The sequence below is a fragment of the Sitophilus oryzae genome, unplaced genomic scaffold (genome assembly GCF_002938485.1).
Source record: "Sitophilus oryzae breed Bouriz unplaced genomic scaffold, Soryzae_2.0 scaffold_811_pilon_pilon, whole genome shotgun sequence".
In the NCBI taxonomy this organism is placed as follows: domain Eukaryota; kingdom Metazoa; phylum Arthropoda; class Insecta; order Coleoptera; family Curculionidae; genus Sitophilus; species Sitophilus oryzae.
In genome coordinates this window covers 354028-381099 of record NW_022147430.1, presented here as the reverse complement: position 1 = coordinate 381099, position 27072 = coordinate 354028, and positions in this window count along the sequence as shown.

The following is a 27072-nucleotide window of genomic DNA, read 5'->3' as shown; positions in this document are numbered from 1 at the left end:
TAAAGAGCTAAAAATTTAGGTGAATTATTTTGATTCGACACCGAATCGATCACCTGAGTGCGAGTCAAAAAAGCTGGGGGGCAGATTTTCAGCTACATTAATCCGGCTATAACCTTTAATATAAATGCATTGACGAAAAAACAATATCATGCAATTTTTATCTGTTTACTATATTTAAACAACATTAAATACATAATCTTAACCTTCTACAACTCCTGGTTCTTTCGTTCTTATCTAACAAAAGCAACTTCAATCCTTCGCTAAGTGCTTTCCCGTTACTCCAATTATACTTCCAAATTAATTGTTCTTATTCTGACTGATGCCTAATTAAATAAGATTCAATCAGGCCCAATGTCGAATACAATATTAAGACGATATTTAATTAAACTTGGTAAAGTAAACAAATCCAAATTAAATTTAATGTAAATGTATTGATAAAAAAAGCAATATAATGCAATTTTAATTTTTGTACTATATTTACTCAAATATAAAATATGTAATCCTCACCTTATATTATCCTTGTCTCTTTCTTTCTTATCTAGCAAGAGCAAGTTCAATTTCTCGCCGATTTTATGATTGAGTTTTGTTGCTAGCGAGCAAATCTCTTTTAATATTTTAATAAGAAGGATAATTTTATATTTGTCTTTAATTTCGCCAGTTAATATTTAATTAAATTTTGCAAAGCAAACACATCCAATTTAAATTTAATATAAATGTATTGATGAAAGAAGCAATATCATGCAATTGTCATTTGTGTACTATATTTAATCAACATGAAATATGCAATCCTAACCTTATATTATTCTTGGTTCTTTATCTCTTATCAAGCAAGAGCAACTTCAATCTCCCGCTAAGTGCTCTCCCGTTAACTCCCATTAAGCTACATTCGCAATCAATTCGCTGGCCGAGTGGCACTTCGACGTTAAAGTCGGCACGAAATTAACCATTCTTAACAAATTTCATGTCGAATTTCGCGCATGCGTGTTTAAACGTCTCCTGACATTTTTAAGGTTAGTTGTTTGTTTTGATTTTGGAAGAGTCAAAATCCGGGACAGTTATTGTTATTTAAGTTTTCCAAATATTTATGTTTAGTAAAATGGAAACAAAAACGTCATATAGTGATGAATTTTTTCTACAATGTGTCTCAAATTACAAACCTTTATATGACAAAGCCGATAAGGGTTACAAGTCCCTGCTACAAAAAGAAAATTGTTGGGCTTCAGTAGCCAAATCCTTATCTTGCACAGGTATGTTTGCTGGTATCCCCAAAGTTTAATATTAAATATAATCTCTTATCTTTATCTGTTCAGTGTCAGAAGCAAAAACCCGCTTCAAAAGCCTGAGAGAAAAATATCGAAGGGAATTACAGGCAGTAGAAAAACTGGAGAGAAGTGGGGCTCCTGCTTCAGCCAGACCTGGGTGGCCACTAATGAGTTTTTTTAAATTCATGTATAAATGTGGAGAGGAGTCACAAAGGCAAACATCTTCAAATTTTCCTTTAGCAGAAGATACATCAAGATCACATTCATCACAAACACAACCAACCATTTCAGACGAAGAAATAATAACGTTAGAAACTGAGGAAGATTATACTTTTCTGGATAATTTTCTTTCTACAAGCTCCACTAATAATCCACCAACACGTGCAACATCTAGGGCATCAGTATCTGAACCCACACCCAAAAAAATAAAAATGAAAACTGCATTGCAACCAAAAAATATTACCAGTGAATTAAAACAAATCGATAATGTTTTAGTGGATGTATCCACAGCCATAAACAATTTAAATACACAAAAAATTGAAAATAATTTAGATAGATATGAACTATTTTCAAAATTTTTGGCTTCAGAACTAAGAAACATTTCTGAGCCGCATGCCTCAATTTTAATGGAAGACTTGCAGATGGCTATAATAAACTATAAAAGAGAATTAAGAGGTTCCGAAGACTAAAATACAACAGATTAGGGAATAATATTTATGCTTGTTGATGTTTACCAAAAAAGTTTGTTTAAATTTTATTTTTTTGACTAATAACCTAATTATTTATAAAAGTGTTTTGGTTGACGTTAATAACTATTATAAGACTTGATGTGTTCTTAATAGTTAATATGTATTTTTTTTTGTTTTATGTTTATTTTATAAGAGTTAATGTGCTCTTAATAGTTAATATTTTTGTTTGTTTTGTTTCATGTTAATTTTATTAATTATAAGACTTGATTATGTAAATTATGTGTTCCTAATAATCAGGCTGTGGACTCAAATGAAAAAATATATTACTTAGTTTAGGATATTTTGATAGAAAACTCTTTTAAAGTATTTTTATAAAAAAAGTTAATATAATAATGTATTCAGTATAATAGTATTTTTTTAAATTGGTTAGTCTCCTTTGTTACCGAATAATATATAAAAGTAATAAAAAAATACAAAAAATCTAAGTATGCAAGTGGGTTAGGTACCAATATCAAATAAATTAGAATAAAATTAAAATACAAAAAATGAAAAAAAAAACTTTAATTCTGAATTATTCTCAAAAGTACATTAAACATAAAATGATTAACATAATAAATAATCCTATATTAAAGTGTTTTTAATATAATACAAGTTGTTTAATGGGCTATCTTCAAAGATAATAGAAATAAGGGGTGGAACTTTTATATTGGACAACCTGTATTGTTACTACTAAGTTAACAATCATGTACATATTTACATAATCTTATAACTAAAATATAAGAGCTTAATATACATTAGAGGGTTGGCTTCAAAAAGATGCTGTCCCAGTAATTTTAATGACAATGGTACCTACAGGGTCATTTTGTATATTTTTCCTCCCCCTAACTATATACTTAGTTTTTTTTGTCAATTATTTCCCATTGCCATGGTGCAAAAACTGCCCCTGGTCCATTAAGATAATTTTTTAAATAATTTCTTATAGCAAGTGCTGAAAATTGAGCATTTCGTGCACCAAGTCTAATGGGAACCTCACCAAGAGCAGCACCTTCCTTAGGAACCTCATTCCTCCATCTCCCAGGTATAAAATGACCCTCAACATCTTTATCTAGATCACCATCAGAAACATAAAATTTATTTTTTTCTTTTCTGATAAAATTATGTAAACAGACTGCAGCTTTGACAATCCCGTCTACAGTTTCAGGTGTTCCATTAATAACCCTATGGAAAATTCTGAATCGAGCCACCATAATACCAAAAGAATTCTCAATTATTCTCCTAGCTCGAGAAAGCCTATAATTGAAAATTCTTTCTTCTCGGGGAACTAGGCCCTCCCTTGATTTACTAAATGGCCGCATTAGGTTTTCTTTTAAGGGAAAAGCCTTGTCCCCAACAAAAAAATGTGGAATTTTAATATTTGTTTGGCAATATGGTAATTCTTGTGGTGGTGGTATATTAAGTTCTTTTGAAAATAATTTTTTGCCAAATGATGAGTTATTTAATACACCACCATCACTCTGAGACCCATAAGCCCCTATATCCACATATGTAAAGTTGTATTGGGCATCACACACTGCTAACAAGATTATACTAAAAGATTTTTTATAATTAAAATATAAAGAACCAGTATTGCATGGTGCCTGCATTATGACATGTTTGCCATCAATGGCTCCTATACAGTTTGGTAACGACCATAGTTGCAAAAATTCTTCGGATATAGTCTTTAACTCCTCCTCTTCTAAAATTGGCAAAAGTTGAGGTTGCAATTGATTCCAAATGACACAACATGTATCCCTAATTACTTCACATATTGTTGACACACCAACTCTGAATGAATAGGAAAGGCTTGGATAGCTATCACCAGTGGCCAAAAATCTTAGTGTTATAGCTAATCTAAAAGAAGAAGAAGGAATGATTATTAACAATGTAAAATGTAGCCCCTTGTCCCACCAAAGCAACGCAACAGCGACACGACTATGATTCGCTGTCGCCAATGTGTATCTTTCGTGTTTAACCCATGGTTTTTAATTATTGTATACCCACTAAAGAAACATTAAGCAAACGCGACAGCAGTCGCTCTCGTGCCGCTGTTGCATTGCTTTGGTAGGACAAGGGGCTTAGTATTTTTATACACCTACATAATATACATATATTATAAATTATAAGATAAAAATAAAAATTTGTAAAAATATCTAGCATTTACTTTTAGATATAAGAACTTTTACCATGAATACAGTTTGTTAAACACTATAATTAATCATTCTTATCCCTTACCTGCACCCTGGAGATATAGGTTCTCTCTTGGATCTTCTCGTAATATGTGGGCCTATTATTCCTAAAAGTTTATCAAAGCTAGAAGCCGACATCCTAGTAAAATTGAAAAATGTTATGGGATCACTTAAGCGGGCTTCTTGTAAAAGATTTTCGTAGCACCCAAAACTTTTTCTCGCCATTAATATGGGTCGGACGCCCCATCTTTTGGGTTTTGGTAAACCCCTTGGTTTTCGATCAAGCGAATTATTGAGTTTCAACAATAATTGCCGTTTTTTTAACAGCAAAGCCACAAGTCTTAATAAAATAGGAATAGTGTCCTCTTCACTCATTTTTCTTTTATTAAATATTTATTTTTCACAGGAAAATGGCTTGTAAAAACAACACAAACAAAATAATTATTAAAATTTAAATGTCAAAATTGTCATAATTGTCAAACGAAAATTCCGTGCTGAAGTGGAAGTTTGCAGCTTGCAAGCTTTCAATCCAACTTCAACTTGCACTCTGGCGTCGAATTTTGTTGTGAATGATTACACTGAAGTGCATATGATAAGCTTGCGTGCCAAAGTACCATTCGGCCAGCGAATTGATTGCGAATGTAGCATTATACTTCCAAACTAATCGTTCGCATTCTGACTGACGCCTAATTAAATAAGATTCGACAAGAGGCAGTTGCATTCGGGTTTATGGATTAAAGTTGGAAACCGAGCTTTAAATCGCATCGCAATTTTAGATTTCTCTTGCATGTTCGACAGATGAATATTTTCCGATTGGTAGAACTTTCAAACTGTCAATTTTAATTACCTATGTTAGGATTGAATTTTGTTGCTAGCGAACAATTCTCTTTTAATATTGTAATAAGAAGATGATTTTATATTTGTCTTTAATTTCGCCAGATAAAGGTTATACAATATTTAATTACCTTGCAAAGCGAACACATCCAAATTAAATTTGATAAAAGAAGCAATATCACGCAATTTTCATTTGTTTGCCATATTTAATCAATATAAAATATGTAATCCTAACCTTATATTATTCTTGGTTCTTTCTTTCTTATCTAGCAAGAGCTAGTTCAATTTCTCGCTAAGTGCTTTCCCGTTAACTCCCATTATACTTCCAAACTAATCGTTCGCATTCTGACTGACGCCTAATTAAATAAGATTCGACCAGACGCAGCTGCATTCGGGTTAATAGATTAAAGTTGGGAACCGAGCTTTAAATCACATCGCAATTTCAGATTTCTCTTGCATGTTCGACAGAAGAATATTTTTCGATTGGTAGAACTTTCAAACTGTCAATTTTAATTACCTATTTTAGGATTGAATTTTGTTGCTAGCGAACAATTCTCTTTTAATATTGTAATAAGAAGATAATTTTATATTTGTCTTTAATTTCGTCAGTTAAAGGTTATACACTATTTAATTAAATTTTGCAAAACAAACACATCCAAATTAAATTTGATATAAATCTATACTAATATATAAAATCCTTAAGTGACTGACATACTGATTAATCACGATCCTGCTCAAACCACTCAACGTAAGAAGCTCAATTTAAGTCTCAACTATAAATATATGTCTACACCTGCGGGCGGCATATCCACAAAATTATGCGATTTAATGAGGATTTTTAATTAAACTAAATAACCTTAACCGCTATTTGTTAATGGCCTTAAAATATTATTAATAGTCTCAAGTAAAAGATCTTTTATTTTTTAAATAATGAGGTTAGATTTTGCAAGGCTTTTTGTAAGAAATCTACTTAGGGGTTAAGTGTAGCATAAATCATGTTACAGTGGTACAAAACCAATTATAAAATAAGCAAGAAATAATATAAAATAAACACAAAAAAAGAATAACAAATAATTGCGAAAATATTGTGATGTTGACCGCGCCATTAAGAATACTCTGTATAAGATAATGTGAGTTTTTCTTCGCGGGGGGCAACGGCACAGCTAAGTCGAGACACCGGTTCCCATTAGGACACCGAAGTTAAGCGACGTAAGGCGATACTACTGAATGGATGGGTGACCGGTTCGAAACTCTGTATCGTGATGTTAAAAAAGGCAAAAGTGTAAAATCTATTGACACACACTGGTCATTAACGCCGGTTCGAGGCCGGATGAGATCGGATATCTCGTGAGTAAGAGTCGATTTAGACACCTGCCAAGTCAGTAGGCCATTGACCATGATATGGTCGAGGACCGCGGTTCGGATTCCGCGTAAACAAAGTAGGCCCCGTCCAGATTAGCCCTGGCAGCAAAAAGGAGACGTTAACTTCAAATCTTTACTTTACTTTTACTTTTTCTTCGCGGACTTATTCCGTTATCATTGTTAATTTATGAAAATATAACTAAGCATTAATAGGGCCAAATTCATTCTATATTTTAACCATTTTTCGAATATGTATTGTTTATAACCAAAGTTTCAGTAAATAAGAAATAGCATGGCAACACTGCACAATGCCTCGAATACAATTAGTGCTCTATATGCAGAATTTTATGGCTATTCTGTACAGAAAATACCAATTCTGTACAGAAAAAATGAGAGTTAATGAAGCAATTAAAAAAAAAATTCAACTTTTAACTTTTTTTGGACACCCTGTATACAACAAAACATTTTTAAGATATGCATCCTTATAAACCATGCAACATTTATATAAAACTTTTTTTCATATCTTTGTCAACAACGACGATATTGGATTTTCTCGGATTAATGTGCCACCCTGTATATCTAAATATGTATTAATAACATAAAAAGTTATATAATTTCAACAAAATTTATAAAATTCTTCAATAATATTACGCAACGATATAAAAAATGGAAAAATTACACTGATTTGATCAGTATTTAATATCAATCTTACGTAAGTTGGCTTTGACTGGCTCTGCACGCATTGTTTTGGTAACCTAGCAACCAGACAAGAAACGTCAAAATTTTTCTTTGCTCGACAAGAAATAATATTAAAAGTGCGTTTATAGATGTGTGAGTTTCTTATTACGGAATAATGATTTAGTGGAAAGGCAAAAATGCAGTTTAATTGTGATTTGTGTGCCTTGTGCTTCATCATAGGCGTTAAATAAGGTAGGATGCTATTACATTATATTATTATAATAAATGTTTCAGTCTCGGTGAATTTAAAATACGAGTTTCTTAGATTTTGTGGTTATATAAATTGTTAATTCATAGTTTGGCAAAATTTGTGATACCAGATATTATTAAACAAATACACAAGTAATGATATTTATACTAAAATATGTAGATAAACAGGAGTTTAACTCTTGTCTTATTACTGGCCCTTCTACATTTGATTTTAAATGATAATAACTGATAATTTTATAACTAATAGTCATTAATTATATTATAGGGTATAAATTATTCAAAAAATTCTAAGGACTTTACGTTAAAAGAACTCGATAAAATAAACCTAAAATCTGATAAATGTTGGATCAAATTCTTTCTATTACTGAGATTCGGGGAGATAATTATTATTATTTCAAAGTGGTTTTCTTCTATTTAATTAACAATTGCTGGGCTGACTAGCTATTCTTGTGTCATTACCGTATGATCGAAAAAAAAACGGCGTCAAAGAGAGCTGGGGAATGAATTTCGGTGATAATTTTAGCGAGGTCAATCTCTGGACGTCATTTACTAAAAATTGACAAAAAATTGTCATTAAAAAATAATAGAACGTTTCCAGACACACAAATCTATTTCCCAAAAATTATTTTTTCTCGAATTTTAAACTACACCCACAGATAACATAATCTGTCTGATTATATGTTCTCTGTGCTACACCATCAGGTAAAGCACTAGGACTCGACCTCGCCAAAATTATCATCGATTGTCATTTCCCAGACGTCTTTGACGCCGTTTTTTTTTTCGATCGTATGTCACTTAGCTTATTGAATTCAAAGGAGGTTCTAGAGACATTAGATATTAAATTCAATCTTTTATAATCATATATTCTCTTTGTTTATAATAGAAAATTTATCAATTTAAGTCCAATAAATTTGTGGAGCAGACTTACTAAATGCATTTTATCCATTTTTTAAGATACAAAAAATATAGCAAACTACATACACAGAGTTACAATATTACGTCAGATTTTGCTATTTTTTGATTGTCATTGTCAGACGGAAAATTTTTTGTGCTACAACTTCTCTATTTTTTTGAATACTATACTTAAAAGAATGAATGGAACTACGACTGGGAACCATTTGTAGATACGGATACCGTGGCAGCAGAAAAATAAAGAGAAATTTCACGTCTAAAAGGCAGTCAACAGTTTTTTTCAAATTTTTTAAGATACAATCATAACTAGATTTTTCACATGCAGGTGTACTATTTTTATGATTTTTTATCCATTTTTCAAGTCTACCAGTTTTTTGGTAAATTTCCTGCAAAGAGCGTAGCAGTTTTTCTTTCTTTGCTAAAATTCGAAAAAATTGACAAAATGCATCTAAAATCTGCTCCGTTCCGTTCATAAAATGTATTTTTTATAATCAGTAAACAATTGCGTTTAAGATATGAGATAATAGAATATTGTTAAAAATATTTTATCTCGTTAAATTCTGCATGATTTATTCACTTTCACTTTCAAAATAAATTAAAATATAGATTTTTTAAAAGGCTATTTTTAATAAATTTAAAATGTCTTTTCAAAATCTACTAGAAACTACGTTTACTGCGTTAATATCCCGACTTACTTAATTTATAAACAAATTTAGACAATAAAATATGGCCGAAATTGGCGCACCTCCTTTTCTGTGGTTTTGTGGGCAGCATGGTTATATAAACGGGCGATTTAATCATACCGACAAGGATAAATCGCACTTAAAATGTATAAATTGGACTGGCAATATGTTCCGTTTAAGTTTTATAGCTTAAAAACATTCAAATAGTAGCCCAAAAAATATGCCTTTGAATGCATCATTTGTTTAAAGATTATGTAGGTAGTATTTAAGTTTCCAGATTTTGACGTAGGTATCTATACAGGTGATGGACAGTTTAGAGAGTGTCAATCATCAGTATCTTTTAGACAAAAAATGCCATAGGATCAAAAAAAAACGGCGTGAAAGACGGCTGGGGAATAACAATCGGTGATAATTTTAGCGAAATCAACCCGTAAACGTTATTAAGAAGGTTGTATATAATTTTTAAATGGTCATCATCATCATCATTTTCAGCTTATTCAACCATATCGAATTATGGTGTAGCCTCCCTCACATACTCTCTTTGTTGTCTATTATGGGCCCATTGTTGTCTATTATTGGCTATGTGGGCTCAAGTTATCGCTGCTAATTTCCTAATATCATGGTCTCATCTCAGGTTTGGTCTTTCTCTAGGTTTCTTAATTCCTCGTGAGTACATGCTGTAATTGTTGTGCTCCATCTGTTGTCCGTTCTTCTTGCCAAGTGTCCTGCCCATTGCCACTCGAGGAATTTGACTCTGTGGATGACATCTATTACCTGGGTGTTTTGTCGTATCCACTCTATTCTTTTACGGTCTCTCATGGTTAATAATCTTGGTTGAGATCATTGAAAGATTGGTTAAAAAAAGGCTTCTATCTTTTCTCCTTTAATATAGAGTACTTTCTACCTATCAATTTGGATTTCTAAGTAACAGTTGCACAAATGATGCTATGTTCGACCTTTTTAATAATGTATACTCTAGCCTGAATACTTACACCATTAAATCTTGGTGCGATTCTAATCTCCTATGCCTCAACCTTGTTTTGTCATATAAAAGTACTATACAACCTTTTGTACTTAATAACACTATTGACGACTTGGACTCTGTGAGATTCTTAGGACTTGTAGACAACTCGTTAAAATGGGACTTGCACATCGAAGCTTTATCAAAGAAACTAAGCGCTGCCTGTTTTGCGCTAAGATCAGTTTCTAAGGAACTTAACTCATCAACCTCTAGAATGGTCTATTATGCCCTTTTTGAATCGCATCTTCGTTATGGCCTCCCATTCTGGAGTACTTGCTGCGCGACAAAATTTGATCGTATTTTCAAACTTCAAAAGCAGTTCGATACTTATTGGGACTAAACAGTAGAACTCACTGCCAGAATTTCTTTAAAAATTTCAAAAAAATGACTCTTCCTTCCTTATTCATTTTTGAATCCGTTTGCTTAATCCGCAAGCACATATTCTCTATTCCGGAAAGGCCTTCTCACAACTATCCACTTATGAATGATAATGCTGTCGGCGCACGATATTTATCTGCCAACCCCGAGCTCAGAACTAGTTAAGGGCTCAATACTGTACAATGCCAAGAAAATGTACAATCATTTTCCTTCGAATATCAAGTCACTTTCATTCTTTCCCGCATTTCGCAAAGCTCTGAAATCGACTTTTTTGTTGATGTTTAATCATGAACAATTTTGAATTTTAAAATTTTGATCATCTCACACACTGGTTAAAGGTCTAGTATTTAATATTTAATATTTTATAACTCTTGATATTATGATAATATATAACATGATTTTTATTCATTTACAGTTTTCCTTTTGTAAAATTTTCTAGATACGCCTGTGTTGTGCATATATGTTTTATTTGTAATTTTATGATGTAAATTTTTTTGATTTGATTTGTACCTATTGTATGACATTTTTTTATTATTATTTGTATATTTGTTTTTGTGCTTTTTTGTTTTGTGAATGCTTTGTCGATGAAGCTGTTTTGACTTTTTGTACAATAAAGCGTTGTTTTTTTTATTTCCAGCATATTTCGTTCCATTGAACGTTGTGCAACCTGCAGTTTCCTTATGATGTCCGTTTTAAGCATCCAGGTTTGGTTTGGTCGAATGGCATCCACACATAGGTCGAATGTTTTCTTCTTCAGATAGAGTGGCATTCTAGATTTTAATATGATTGAGTTTCTTTCATAAGTACTACATGCTAACTTAATTCTTCTATTGATTTCTGGTAGTAGAGATCCCGAGCTGTGTATAGTACGTCTGCTGGATCTTTGTCTATGAAAGGAATGCGGACAAAAAAAAATTAAATAAACAGCAATATATTTTATACGTCGACTTGAGTACGTCACCGCAAATCGCTCCGCCCACTCATTTTATTGGCTACTTGCAAATTTGTCGATTTTTTATTGATGGGACGCGTCGTCTAATTTTTTACGAAAAACATCGAGAGAATATCGTTTCCCCTCTCACGGATACCACGTAGTTACAGAACGGACAGACGTACTGTATTAGTTGTCCCAAATATTTTATTTTAAATGGTTTAGTTAAAAATTCGAGAAAAAAATATTTTTGGAAATAGATCTGTCTGAATAAAGAATATGAAATGAAATTTCAGTTGAAAATAGCTGTCATTTTATATGTAAAATTAAATGGTGAAGGTCATTGATGTTCGGTTACGGTCGACTATCCGGAAACAAAAACGAGATGTTTCACAGTGATGATTCTTACCAAAAATGACAATTTAGCAATTTTAAAACTTATTTAGGTGCGGAAAACTAATGCCAAGTTGTTACAAGAAGGTGTTTTATTTTAATAATTAATTGTGATTTTGCAAAAATATTACATTGGTTAGCATTTGGATTGCTTTGGTTAGCTTTTCTTTGTGGAGGGTGTTAAGCTGTGGTTTTTATATTTTAATAATTAACTGTAATTTTGCAAAAATATTATTAGATTGGTTAGGATTTGGGTTGTTTTGGTTATGTAGCTAACCAAAAATTCAAAACCACACCGCAATTTTTTTTGTTGAAAACTACTATTTAGAGCATCTATTTCAAAAGTCCAAAAATTTTTTTTCTCAAAATCGTGTTTCCGGATAGTCGACCTGTCCCTTGATGTTCATTTCCAAGCCAACTGGACGCCGTTTTTGTTATCATACGGTACTATTTTTTCGTTGGGGAAAATCTGTAAACTAGAGACCGTAAGTGGTACTGTCGGAGTGGTTGAGGTACCTTACCGACTAAAAAAACCTCCACAAAAAAAGATCATACGGTATTAGAACTGATTGATATTTAAATTATTCTAACAAATTTTCCACTATTTTAATATTATCTTCTTAACATCAATAAATTCTGCAAATATTCCACAATGATATCGAGGACAAACGAGATCCTCGAGAAACTTCAAAATATTCCCTTGTAATTAAACATAAAATGTCAATTAATTTAATTAATCATACCAGTAATTAATTGATATTATTATGATTAGTTGATAAAACTGAAACTATAAAAAAAGACAAAGAATTTTATGGTTTACCTTCGTAAGAAGGGTTTATGAGTCACATTAAATTCTGCTGTTGGAACAAGAGGTAACAATAAGTACTGCAGTCTGTATGCAGTCTGTATGTCTGTGGAGGGTTCATTGTACCTGACTCTACTGGAAACAGTAGTACTAATGCATACACTAAAAATCACAGTGTCAAAAAATACTGAATTTTTGACAACAAATTTATCTTTTTAGCGGTATAACTTTTCTCCTGTCATCCTCAGAATCAAACAGTAAAACAACATAACGAATGAAGTAGATTTTACACAAAAATAACTTATTTTCATGATTGTTTTAGTGAAACAAGTATATTATACCGGGTGCGTCTCAAAAGTATACATATACACCTCTATAACTTTTTATTTTTTCAGATAAAAAAAAACAGATTTTGGTATTATTATATTGGATTATATGACATAAATTAGGATTGATTGACGTATTCAATTGTTTTTGGTCACTTCCTGTTTCACCGGAAATTAGTACAACTTTTGATTTTTAAATGGCACCCTCGCTATATTTTTACTTTGTTCGATAGAAAATGATACTGTGAATAGAATAACATTAGATATGTCAACTTTTGACATTTTCGCTTAAAACGATCTTATTTTATTTAAATTTCTATCTAGAGTGCCATGGCTGTTTTAAAACACTAATTTTTAATCAAGGAGCCTTGGAAAAATAGATTTGATCATCTAATGTGTTTTGTGTCTCATCCTGGCCGGTTAAAAGATGCCCAAATCGTATTTTTTAATCATATTTCAATTTTTTCAAATAGAACAAAGGTGGCCCATTAGTATATTTGTAAAAAGCATTTTTTTACGAATAATTTGGTACTACACACCTGGTATCTCGAGTCAAATTGTCGTTATGAACCGCATGTTACAATTTCAAATAAACCATATGAGTAGATAATATATGAGAGACCCACCTCCTCATTATACTCCTCTTCCTCCTCCTCCCACCACTAAGTCTACACTTTTCAAATACGTTTACCCCTACTCCTTTATATTTCCAATATATTTTTGTTATTTATTCTTAAGATGTTCGTTTCTAGTTTGAACTGGAGGATTTGAAAAATGTAGAAATGGTGGTGGAAGGAGGAGTATAATGAGGAGGAGCGTATATTATTCATATATTATTTACTCATATGCGAAAATGTCAAAAGTTGACATAATGATATGTCATTCTATTCAGAGTGTCATTTTGTATCGAATACAGTAAAAATATACCGAGGGTTCAATTTAAAAATCAAAAGTTGTAGTCATTTCCGGTGAAATAGGAAGTGACCGAAAACAATCGAATACGTCGATCAATCCTAATTTATGTCATATACCAACATACCAAATCTCGTTTTTTTATCTGAAAAAATAAAAAAGTTATAGGGGTGAGCCACTTTTGAGACGCACCCGGTATAAAACCGTAGGATCGAAAAAAAAAACAGTGTCAAAGACGGCTGCGTCAATTTTTAGTAAATGACGTCTAGAGATTGACCTCTCCAAAATTGTCTACTATTGTCAGTCCGCAGCCGTGTTTGACGCCGTTTTTTTCGAACCTGCGATATAATAGGTACTGTAAGCATTCTATATGAAATATTATTATTTCATACACATGTCATCCGCCCAAAAACTTCTTAAAAAACAAGAGACGGAAGAAGACTCACAATTAACCAAAACGGTCCACTGACCACAATAAACTTTACCTGTTGATTTTACCGGCCGATGGTGGTAATCCAATTCGTATCCATAAACAAAACAACGTTAAAAAAATCACTCAAAGTCTCGCACTATTTCCGACTTTTTCGAGCCGTAATCTCCGTTCCTTATTATTCAGTATCGATACTAGTTCCTGTTTTTATTCCAACTATACGCCACTATACGCTGTGGTGGACAACGGTACGGTTACACGCTCTGAACCCGGCGGCAGGTAATTCAGGTTTAACCGTCGCTGCCGCCGAAGCCGCCGACGTCTGCGGAGACCGAGGGGGCGGCGCGGGGGCAGAAGGGGAGAGAGTCGAGGACCAGTGCGGCCCCCGAGGTCCAAGAACGCGCGAAGAGAAGGCTAGCGGGGCGGGTGGGAATCGGGAACGTGGCTGTTTTGGAGCTGCGTGCGGGGCTTTTTTCTGTTAATCGGAAGGGTTTTGGCGCATATCTTTGATTTGTTATGAGAATTTTGAAGTTGTAATTAATCTGTGGAACATCATTCTTATCAATAATGTATATGTCGTAGTCTCATAAAATCCCATGAAAATCGGCAAAAAACGAGAATTACTCCCAAAGATTCAATAACAACACGATTAGTTCAGTCATTGGGGATCAAAAAAGGGGCCTGCTTGGAAAAAAGTCCGGAAGTTTTGAAAGGGGGGAAATTTGAGGAGGGCAAAATTAAAGAGAATAAAATTTCCTATAAAAAAGGTTTTATGAAAATTTTCGCTAAAGTCAGCCGTTTAGGCACAAAATCCCTGAAAATTTTACAATTTTGCGTAAAATATGATCCAGCTCCAAAACCCCTGTTGGCATTTCTATCCTGTAAATGCAAAACCAACAACTATGGTAAAGCCTGCGGATGCAGAAAAGCAGGATTAAAATGATCAATGATTTGTGCATACTGCAATGGGAAATCCTGTGACAACGTCACTGAAGTGTCACTCGACGAATCCGATGAAGAGGAGTTGGGCTTGCCTGTGGATATCCCTCTGGCGGCTGAAGATGAAGAGTTGGACGTATTGGGAGACCACCCTGATGAGCCCAGCACAGCAGACACGATCGACTTTGATATCAATGAGCCAGATCCGTCGGGCTTGTGCAGATAAGTTAAAGTTTTTAATTTATCTAGTGGAGTAGGCCTCCGGGGAGACCACGTTAAAATAAACGCGCCATATACTTTACCTCTTGGGTGGTGTGGAAACAAGTACACATTTTCAATAATTAAAATTAATTATTCATAAATTAATGAGCGAATTAATGATACGCCACTGTTTTATAACAAAACTGAAGAAACTAAACTAAAACTAGAACCCTAATCGACATTTGATTTCGGAAAATCGACTATACATAATATTATCATATTTTACGCAAAATTGTAAAATTTCCAGGGATTTTGTGCCTAAACGGTTGACTTTAGCGAAAATTTTCATAAAACCTTTTTTATAGGAACTTTTATTCTCTTTAATTTTGTTCTCCTCAAATTTTTGCGAAAAACGCATAGTTTTCGAGGTATTCACAAAATACCGATTTTGGGATCTACTACATCATCTTGGCAAGGTGGCGGCGCCGGCGGCGTCTGGAAATATGCATTTTATGTATTTTAGTTAGGGACCCCAAAACCTACAAACCAGCAAAGTTGCAAAACTTCCGGACTTTTTTCCAAGCAAAAATCCCCAATGACTGAACTAGATATTATACAAAATAATGACTGACATTATGATAGTTGTCAAATAATACACGACAACGTTGCTGATCACGACGCAATGTGGCCAACATGGCGATAATAAAAATCGCTTTAACTTAATTTTGGTAGCTTTAATCTAAATAAAATATCTGTCACAATCATTTGCTCTATGAAGTAAAATGAAGAGCTGCTCATTTAAACATTTTTGCCAAAATTTCATTTAGTCAGGTTAATAGGATTTAGTGTCAATTTCGATTGATGACGTGCATCGGAAAATGTTTTGCGATTACCGTATATGCATACAATAGATTTACGAAATATAGAAGTTATTAGATTGAAAAATAACATTTGAAAATTAAAAATACAATTTGTTTCTCAGAAAATGTTTTAATGGTATATTTCTTGCAGCTGGGGTCGAAGATGAAGTCGTCAACTTTGTTGGCGAATTGTTCCATGCAGAAGACAACCCTATAGTTGCAATTAGACATGATGTGAATATATCTAGAAATATCCCAAACTTTGTTCAGTATTAAAACGACAAGCAGAAGATTATTAATTCAAGATTTTGACGAAAGAACAAATTAAATTTGCATTATTATTAAGGTAAGTCTTAAAACGTCAGTTATACACAATGGACGAGTTAATCAAAATGGCAGTTTTTTTTACATCAATTCAATTAGCTAATGTTGATATTTCCCCATTTTTATAAAGAGTAATATAAAAATTCACAGGTTTCTTATTGAGATAAAAATAGTTTTAAAACATAAAAAGTATGTGAAAATAAAATACATATTTCTTAACTATTTATAAATAACAATAAAACTTTTTGATAAAATAAAATTGTATAAAAAAATAAAAATACAAACGAAATACCGAACGAGTTTGCTGCTAATGTTACAAAACAGAGAAATTTTTGAATTCCTTCGGCGTCTATAAATAGACCGTAACATTATTGGATATTATAATATATGGATTTAATGATTATTATTTAAATGTATTATTTAACATATCTCAAATTAAGCCTGTAGAGTTGTTCTTTTCTCTAGGATGGTTTTTGATATTTTCTACAATCAGGTTATTTCTGATTATTTAAATAAATAAATAGGTACATAGTTGGTACGAAAGAGGAACGAGCATTCAGGAAATTTCTTCCAGTTTTTGAGCTTTATTTCAATGTTCTGTAAACTAGTAAAAATTAAAAAAAAAGCAAGAAAAATCTATCCGAAAATATAAGAGAGTAAATGTTATGATAAAAAATCTATATGCTTAGATTAACTTAATTTAAAAAGTCTGTCTGTCACTTCGTCTGTCCGTCTGAGGACTCCATTTGGGTACCTATATCCACGTGCCGAGTTTGGTTCCAATCGACCCATACTTAAGAAAATTCCTGATGATTTCGCCCATTTAGAGGCATCGGTTCGAAACGTCGAGGGCGTCATCCTGTAGCCCGTCCTCAATTATGCCGAAATCGACCCACATTTTTCTTAAATATCAAATCCTTAGTCCCACCCTGATAAAGATGTAAACGAAACGTCGTATCCAACTTTGCAGGGTGGGACCGTGTGCACCGTCGCTCACATAGCCTACCCACCAAATTTGGTCGCGATCGGACGACATTAACTTTTGACGTTTCTTACGTCAAAACTAACTGTCACAGTGACGCGTGTCGTGCACAGTCAAGTTGGCCATGATCCAATCTATCACATACCAAATTTTACTTAAATCGGACGATTTTTTGATTTGATTCATTAATTTTTTCGTAGTACACGAAATGTCATCAAAATATCATGATATCATGAAAATTGATATTTTTGTCTACATTCTTCATTACGAGTTATAGCCGCATAGCTCACATAGGGTACGTTGACATAGGTAGACCCATGTCAACTTCGTCATTGACCACTTTTTTCGCGCTAACTCGTATGTCAAAATCTTGTCGTGTCAAGGCCGTGTCGTGTCATGGCCTTGAATTTTTACTCTCATCGCGCGTAAAGAAGTTTTACTTCAAAAATACTTTAGTTGCATTTCTACATTGTTTAAACTACAAAAAATAAAATAAAATATATTTAATAATAATATAATGAAATAATAAATATACCGTTGTAATAATACGTGTAAACAGAGACATATAGATAAGCGGTGTAAAATGAGGTTTAATTTCTTTGCAGTTTATTTTTCTGGGCGAGTGTATCGATGTGTGACAATTTTGAAATCGGTTTTGTTGTACTTGGCGGAGATTTCAACGCCCGATCAAGAAAGAGACTCCATTAAATATTTTTACATAGCTAAACCAAAGCGGTTACCATACCTACAGTTCATACGAAATATACTTTTAGTCACGTGATTAAGCTTGACCGGTACAGCGTTGCCCACTTTTATATATTTTCTTTTAATCAAAATATTTTAAGAAACAAAAATGAATTAATTATAAATATATATAGGGAAATTAAAACAAATTTCGTTGCACGTCATCAATGACACCATGCTTCGTCTTATGGAGTTTGCTGGTGGTCGTATTATGATGTGCAACGAGAGTTATTTTAATTTTCCTATAAACAGTTATCATTTACTTCAACAAAACTCACCTTCTTAACAACCCTTATAGGGGACATAAAGAGCCATTACTACCGCTCTCTTGTTTAAAATAGTCTAACCAAGTTGCGATGAGTTTTTAAGGCTATTAAGATATCTCGTACACTTCGCACTAAAAAAGGTTCTAAAAAGAACAATGTTCGACTGCAAGGTCTGCTTGTAAACATTTTTAAGCTTAGGGTGTATTCCGTTGCTTACCTTGGTTATGGTTTTATGTTCCGTTTCAATCGGTTTCCTGAAAGTTTTCTTATTACGGAACACGGTTCCTGAAAAATTCGGTTATAACTGTCACCAAACTAACCAGCGCGAGAAGGCTGGTTTTTCCAGTTTTGTTTGTCAATCAATGTCATTTATGTGACAGAAATCAAGCAAATATTAGAAGTTCGATTGAAATTCTCATTTAATTTCTAAAATTTGTAATAATATTTTGTATTTACATCTAAAAGCAATGGAGGTAGGCAGTAAAGGTAAATAAATTTCATTAACTAAATAGAATGAATTTTTAGGACCATTTAAACTTATCATGCAGCCATTGTTTCTTAAAGCCAGGAATATTTAAAGAAAACATGAAAAACCAGACAAGTAATCGTGAATGTTTTGTAAGCTATAAAAATATAAATATTGATTAGATTTGTTTATTTATTATTGATCTGTTTTAATATTGGACCTGAGAATCTTCACTTGAGCTGTCTAACGAGTTTAACAGTTTATTAATAAAGTACTTTTCAATATTAAACTCCATTGAAAATAAGAAGCCAACGTAAAAGCAGAGAATAGGTACATTAAAAATGCATAAAAGATAAAGTTTATAATAGAGGTATTGAAATTTAGAAAACGTCAACATTTGACGTTTCCAGTATTTTACCAAACCGTTCCGTATCAAACCGATGTTTTTCAGGAACCGCGCTTTACCGTAATTCACCGGTCTGGTTCGCCTGGTTTTGCAACGGAATACAGCCTTAAAGTATCACAACACTATTTATTTAATCTAAAAACTAAAGTGTCAAAACGAATGACAATGTCAGGAAATAAATAAATAAATGCGGCAACTTGACATGAGTTGCCACCTGAATCCCCAGCGGGGAATTTAAATTCCACTTAGTCAGCACGGCGCCGAATATGTCCATGGTTGGCAACAATGAATTTAAAAATCGCGCCCTCGATGACGTTACTGAAAGTTTATTTGACATGAACCGTACCTACATAATGTCAAAAATCAAAACCAGGTAAAGTAACGTGAGAAGAACACTGTCAGTTATAATTATAAACACGTGATTATAAAAAATCCTGAACAAAAGCTATGTAGGTAGGTTTAATTTATTATTTTTGCACCGAACCTGAGGCTATGCGATCGTTAAAAAATTCTAGTTAATCTGTCCTACTATAAAATTGCTATTAAACGCCACCCTTGCAGTTTGAAATTCATTTATTTTGGGTGTGGCAAAAAGCGAGTGCCGCTGAAGAATGTTGAAAGACGTTGCCACATGGAGTAAGGACACTTCATAAGGTGTGCTATGGTATGCGTTTGTCATCTTGTTGTATTTGTGTCTATTAATACTACTGTTATATATATTATTTACTTACTCTTAGCTGTTGAAAAATAAATAAATGGTACAAACAGATTAGAAAATTATATACAGAATGGTTCGAACTGTATTCCGGAAACTTTGGCAGCATATTCTGCAGATAAAAATTAGTAAAAAGTTAGTTTAAATGTATGTCCTAAAATGCTTAGTTTTGAAGGTACAGGGTGTAGAAGTTTCATTTTTATTTCGATTTTTTCCAAATAATTTATGAAGTATAGTCAATATTTGGATGAAAATTGGTGTCTGGGAGTTTTTTGACATGATAAATTTGATTTTGACGTCAATATGACTCCAATTTATAGGGGGCGCCACCGATATGTGTTTTAACCTTTGAATAAGAAGACTAAGGAAGGAGCATATCAAAAATCTTAGGTCCACCGCGATGGGACTCAAATATGGCCGACTTAAATTCCGGTTTATCAGTGCCGTTCTAATTTTATTTAAAAAATGTAAAACTATGATGTAGGGTAGACGTGGGGTAGACTCAATATTTTTTTTTTATTTTACGTTGTGAATAAATGTTAGTAGTTATTAAAATTGTTATAAAAACATATTAAAATAAAAATATATAAGTTTTAATAATTATTTATTAATTTTAAAATTTAAAACATCCGATACGCTACTGAAGCAGGTAAGTCAAATTGACGTATCTAAATTCTTTGACATCTAATCTTTGACAAGTAGTAAATAATAGCAAAAATGCAAGAAAAAATATATAATTAGTTAATTTAAGTGAATTTCATAAATGATCGGTTTACTACACACGTATGTATATTATATAGTCACTTACTAGCGAAAAGTTGTTCCATTATTTCACTCGATTTTTGCCGAGATCTACCGCACGCTACACAACCAACTATTTTAGAGTCTTTTCGATAAATCGCGATAGTGTCACTGTTAATTTAAGTTCTGCCACAATTTCCATCTAGATTTACTACCTTTATACAACTATCAGTAGTAGAATAAATAATAAATAACTTAAAATAAGCTCCGTAAAGACTGACAAATCCACAAAATTTCAAATCAAATTCAAATGTGTCAAATGAATCGTCAAACAGAACTGTCAAGGATCCCCACCCTAGAGTCCTTTTCCCTCCCATTATGCATGAATACATGGATAGCATTATGCTCCTTCCTTAGTCTTCTTATTCAAAGGTTTTAATTGTTTTGAAGAGTAATAAATTTTCGTCCGTACCTGTATAAAATTACAGAGTGAAAAAAATGCGCGATTTTTTACATAAAAAATGTCTCTTGGTAAAAATCGCTACGAACGAGTAAACATATTGAGTGATAAATTTGAAAACTTTTTATTTTTTTAAATGAATCATAAATTTTTCTTCGAGAAAATGATGATACAACGGTTTCTGTTGAGCTTTTGGCACGAAAACATTTCATATTTATTGAAACCATAAATAATCTATAATATAGTCTAATAACTATTTAGTCAACATGTTTAATTTATGTCAATGATGGCAGGTATGGATAATTTCGATTCCAAATATCTCGAGAACCATTACTCGTAGCGGTTTTTACCAAGATAATTTTTACGTGAAAAAACATCATAAATGAATATTTTTTACTCAGTAGTTTTATACAGGTACGAACGAAAAGTTATTACTTTTCAAAACAGTTAAAATACAGGTGGCGCTTCCTATAAATAGGAGTAATATTGACATCAAAATCAAATTTATCATATCAAAAAACTCCCAGACACCAATTTTCATCCAAATATTGACGTTATTTCAGAAATTATTTGGAAAAAATCTAGATAAAAATGAAACTTCTACACCCAACATCTCAGAAACTAAACATTTTAGGACATACTACATTTAAACGACCTTTTTTTATCTCCAGAATATGCTGTCGAAGTTTCCGGAATACAGTTCGGACCACCCTGTATAAGTATATCTATGTACAGGGGCGGATAGAGGTATTTATTTTAGTGGGGGCCCAAATCAAAAATAATGTAAAATATGCCTTTTAGGGCGTCATTTTTAACCCAAAAGACTAATATTTAACCAAACTAACAGATTTTAGGGGGAGGGGCCGGGACCCATGGCCCCCCCTCTGTATCCGCCACTGTCTATGTACATACAGGGTGTAATGAATTAGCGAGTAACGTAATTTCATTAATAAAAAATACCTTTTTGTCTAAAATGTTCTATAAAAAAATGTTTTCTATAAAATTTCCTTTGTAATATACGAAACAAAATTAAATTGTTACCAAATCTATGCTAAAATCTTATACACTTGTTGCAGTTTTACACTAAACAGGTATTAATATAAACCCAAAACATACGAAACCGTCTCTCTTTACTGTTTTAATTTTAACCTTTCAGACGCCATCATAAATTCACATTTTTTTACCGAGTTTGCATACAATTGAAAGAAAAAACTTAAGTAATATATCAATAGCCATTTCTAAAATGTGGCAATTGCAGTCTCCGAGAAAGTATATAAAATTATTCTTTACAAACCCCCTTTTAAAAAGTTGACAACAAAATGGAAGGAACTTTTTTTTGTCGGCGCGTCTTGAAAACCGTTTACGAAAAACTACTTTCACTTTCGCATCTCGTGTTGCATGCTCATTTTTGACTGAATAAATAAATTTTAATGGTGATGGCACGCTTTCCATCCGTGTCAAATCTAATAAATTAACGTATTATTAGAAAATCATATCGTTATCGAAATTCATATTTCTTATTAAATATCTGAGAGCTCCACACTTTATTTGAAAATTTGCATAGAATATCAAAATATCGAAGCAATTTAATTTTTTATGAATAATTGTATATTTTTTAAGGTTTCGTAACTCAAAAGGAAAAAACGGATCCCTTATAGAATCACTTTGTTGTCCGTCCGTCTGTCACAGAATATTGTAGTAAATGTATCATCCGATCTTACAATTTTTTTTTCGTTTGTAAAATCGCTGTATGGCTAACTTGTGGCATGTATGTAAATATGTTAAAATATATCTTTATATTCACCGATAATTCTTTGTGAATTTATTTAAAAAATATATATCTCGTAGTAAATTTATTTATTCATTGTAAATTTAACTTTTAAAATCGCCAACTTCGTAATATTACTATAGAGTAACAACAAATTAAAGCATTTTATTATAGTGAATTTACAATTACTTTTGTAAATTCACAAAGCCTTAGTAAAGATTAATAAATTTAATAAAACACGTATTTCTAATTATAATATTTATTATGAAGGTTAATAAAAGTCACAAAACAGAACTTATGTATGTAATATACTCATTGCCATCTCTTCTTGTCTAAAAGAACCTTAGTGAAATTCTGCGCCTAACCAAAATAGGAACAAAATTACCATTAGATAGGTTAGGCTAGGTTAGAGTCTTCTACTCCGGTTCTCTATTAAATTTATCCTGCGAAACACAGTCTGAAAGAATAAATAATACTTAGAGATATGTTGATATAGAGAGATCAGGAACAATTATGTTTATTTAAAAAAATTGCTGAAATTAAAATGCAAATAATTATAAAAAATGGAGATTGTGGTTTTCTAAGAGAGATGGTTTTATATTTCTAGGAACTACATATAAACATAATGAGTATAATATGCTTACCCTTCAGTTATTAAAGGACTAATTACCCACGCACTGAGACTCCCAGCTGTTCCAAAAAACTGCTTATTCTTATTATATTAAAATGTTCTTCGTCGTTCATTGTTCCCTCTAACTACGTCGATTACTTGATACACATCCGTCTCACAGGAAGTCACGTGACGCGGTGTCATTTTTACTAAATATATTATGGTAAATTCACACAAGTTTTGTCAATATGTCTAGAAACATGCAATTTTACTGCAAGATTGTATTTCTGATTTAAATTTAATTTTTAAATTCACAAAACTCAATGTGAAAATAATATAGTTTAATATTAATCATTTAGTATTAATAAACTGGTTTCACAGAATTACATTTTTTTGTGAAATTATGCAAAAATACCTTATTTTTACAAGCTTCTTAAAAATACTCTAATATATCAATATTTTTTTGTAAAATTATTTTTTTTTTCAATGTATACTAAAGTCTACAGTCCCTCGAAGCTGTAAACGTAAAAAAAGAGATACGACCGTATGATCGAAAAAAAAAACGGCGTCCAGTTGGCTGGGAAATGACGATCGATGACAGTTGCCCTATAAATTTACATATAAAAAGACAGCGGTCTTCATTCCATAGCCATCTCTGAGGCCGTTTTTTTTTTCGATCATATTGTACTACAAGTATAGAGAAAAATCTAAAAACTATGCATTTGTAATTAACTCATAAAAATATAATCTTTATAAGAAACCTTCGGTGGGTGAGTTTTTTAAATAATGAATGTATATTAATGAATGGCTAATTAACCTAAAAGAAATAACTATTTTGTACTCATTCGTTAATCCTATTAATTTGAATTATGTTTTATGTTTGTAAATTTCAAAATATTTGAAAAATACTATTTAGAGAACGTTAATTTTAATGAGGAAGGGTTCGGCTTACAAGTTGTGAAAGTCGCATAATACTTATCTATAGCTGCTGTCAAAAGTTTCACTCATTTTCATTTCGGAAAATAATCAGCCATAATCGTTAGCAACGCCAGTTTAATGTTGTCGTCGTAAGTGCGAATACATTAAAGTGAAAATTAGGAAGATACACGGAGTAACAAAGAAATGAGAAAAGATGACATTTTAATATAAACGGAGGGGTATATTTACAATAAATATACTATTACTAGCGGATACCCGCGACTTGGTTCGCGTCGATTAATCATTTGTAATGGTGATGATAAAGCAAAGCAAGAATTTCCATTAACATACAAACTGGATAAAATTTTCTCACATTTATGTCAGCATGAGAAAAAACAATTGAGAAACCCCTCTTTATCGAACCTCTATACACCCCACAGTCAATCTGTTTGCCAAAAATCAGTTTTAAACGTCAAGCAGTTTAAGCAGAATCATGATTACTCAATGGTCATATTTTATGAAACACCCTGTATATTTTTTTTAAAAATCTTAAAATATGTATAACAACAAAATAAAATATACGTTTTATTAGAGTTTTTCCGAAAAACTCACCGGTTTTTAAATAAAAAATATTCTAATATTTGAGGGGTGGTTTCACCCCCTTAGAATCCCAGTTTCGAAAAATCCCTTCTTATCGAACCTCTACACCCTGAGGTCAATCCGTTTTCCAAAAATCAGGTTTTTACGTCAAGCGCTTTAAGCAGGATCGTGATTAATCAATGACCAGATTTTTCGAAACACCCTGTATAGATTTTAAAAAAATCTTAAAATATGTAAAAAACAATATAAAATATACGTCTTTAAGCGTTTTTTCGGAAACTTGACCGTTTCTTAAATAGAAAATATTGTAATATTTGAAGGGTGGCTTGGAACTGGAATTTCGAAAAATCCCTTCTTATCGAACCTCCACCCTAGAATCAACCTGTATGCCAAAATTGAGCTTCTTACGTTGAGTGGTTTAAGCAGGATCGTGAGAGACGAATCCAACAAATCAGCAGGCATTAAAATCGGTCCAGACGTTCTTGTGTTATAAATGGTATCCGACTTTGTTTTATTTATTTAGATTATAGATTTTGCCGTTTTTCTAAACGCTTTTTTGCTAGGGAATTGGTTCGCGAAGCTTTAAACTTGCAGTAACTCAAAGTCACATAAAATTAATGCACTAACTGTATTGGCGATTGTGGCGGCTTAGAATAACAGGAAACTTAAAAGTCATTGTTACCGTAAAGCATGATAAATGTCACCGGTAATAACGACTAATTCGTTTGTTATAAGTTTATCTTTGTGTTTCTTTTGCAACGAGCATCGTACTATTATGGTACTGCATATAAAATCGCTAACTGCGTAAATAATGGACGATTTTGTTTGCGGATCACGAACTTACGAAATATTTATTGTTTTACGATAAAAATATCGATTTGTGTAATGGTTTTCATTGTTATTTATTGATTCTAAAGGTTTGACTTTTAGTCAAACTTTATATTAAACAAATATTTTATATTAAATCAATAGTAGTTAATTTAATAGTAATGTAACTAGAAGAGATAAAAAGGCAGGGATTGGCATTTTACCAATTTACGAAATTTCCGTAGCGTACATTCTTATGAGACACCGTGTATATCGTGATTTTGGTTCATCTTATTTTGAAATTTGAAAGTTGAAATGTATTTTTAGGAACACCAAATCGAAGAATTTTGTACGACAAAAAAATTAAAATTATTTTTTGGCACTTGTATTAATTCATATCTTGTATATTCAAATTATTTATACTTATAAAACCCTTCTTCAATTATAGTCTAAGAGCTGGTTACATAAAAAACCTTATTATCGTTACATGGCTAATTTTTGGTGTGAAGTATCCTTTTATGTAGCCATTATGACATAGTCATGTCTGCCAGCCCGATCCCGGGGCTTAAAGCGGGGGTGGTCAATCGAAAGGGTGAATTTTTTACACTAAAAATATTATAAGGTACACGACTTATAATTGCGAAAATAGTTTTTATTTATTATTAAGAAACGTGGAAAATTGTTGGCAGGCATTTGTCTAGTCGCTAAAATGCCGACAGGCGACACGAAAGAGGCATGCAATTTTAAAAATTATTAAAAAATGAAATTTGAAGAATGAAAAAAAGTATGGCTTACATGCACGCCGATTAGTGGAATGTCATATTTATTTATTTTAAAAGCCGTATGCAAAAGGTCAGACAAAAAGATCGTGGCTAAATCAGCTGCGGACAGTTATCAAAAGCGCGATATTACTCTAGCGCTTTCAGGGAACGCTCGCCGCCCGCGCCGCCTCATCCATTTAAGTATAGGTAAATCATGTGGTATACGATTATATTATAAATATATTTTTTTATTATTTTAAAACAGATATCATACATTTACTATTCTGTTTTACTATTTGTATGTGACTCATCGTACTGTAGATCCCCGCTCTCGCAAACGGGCCTTCCTCGGAGTCGATATCTACACCGTAAATTTTTTGTAGACTTACAGGT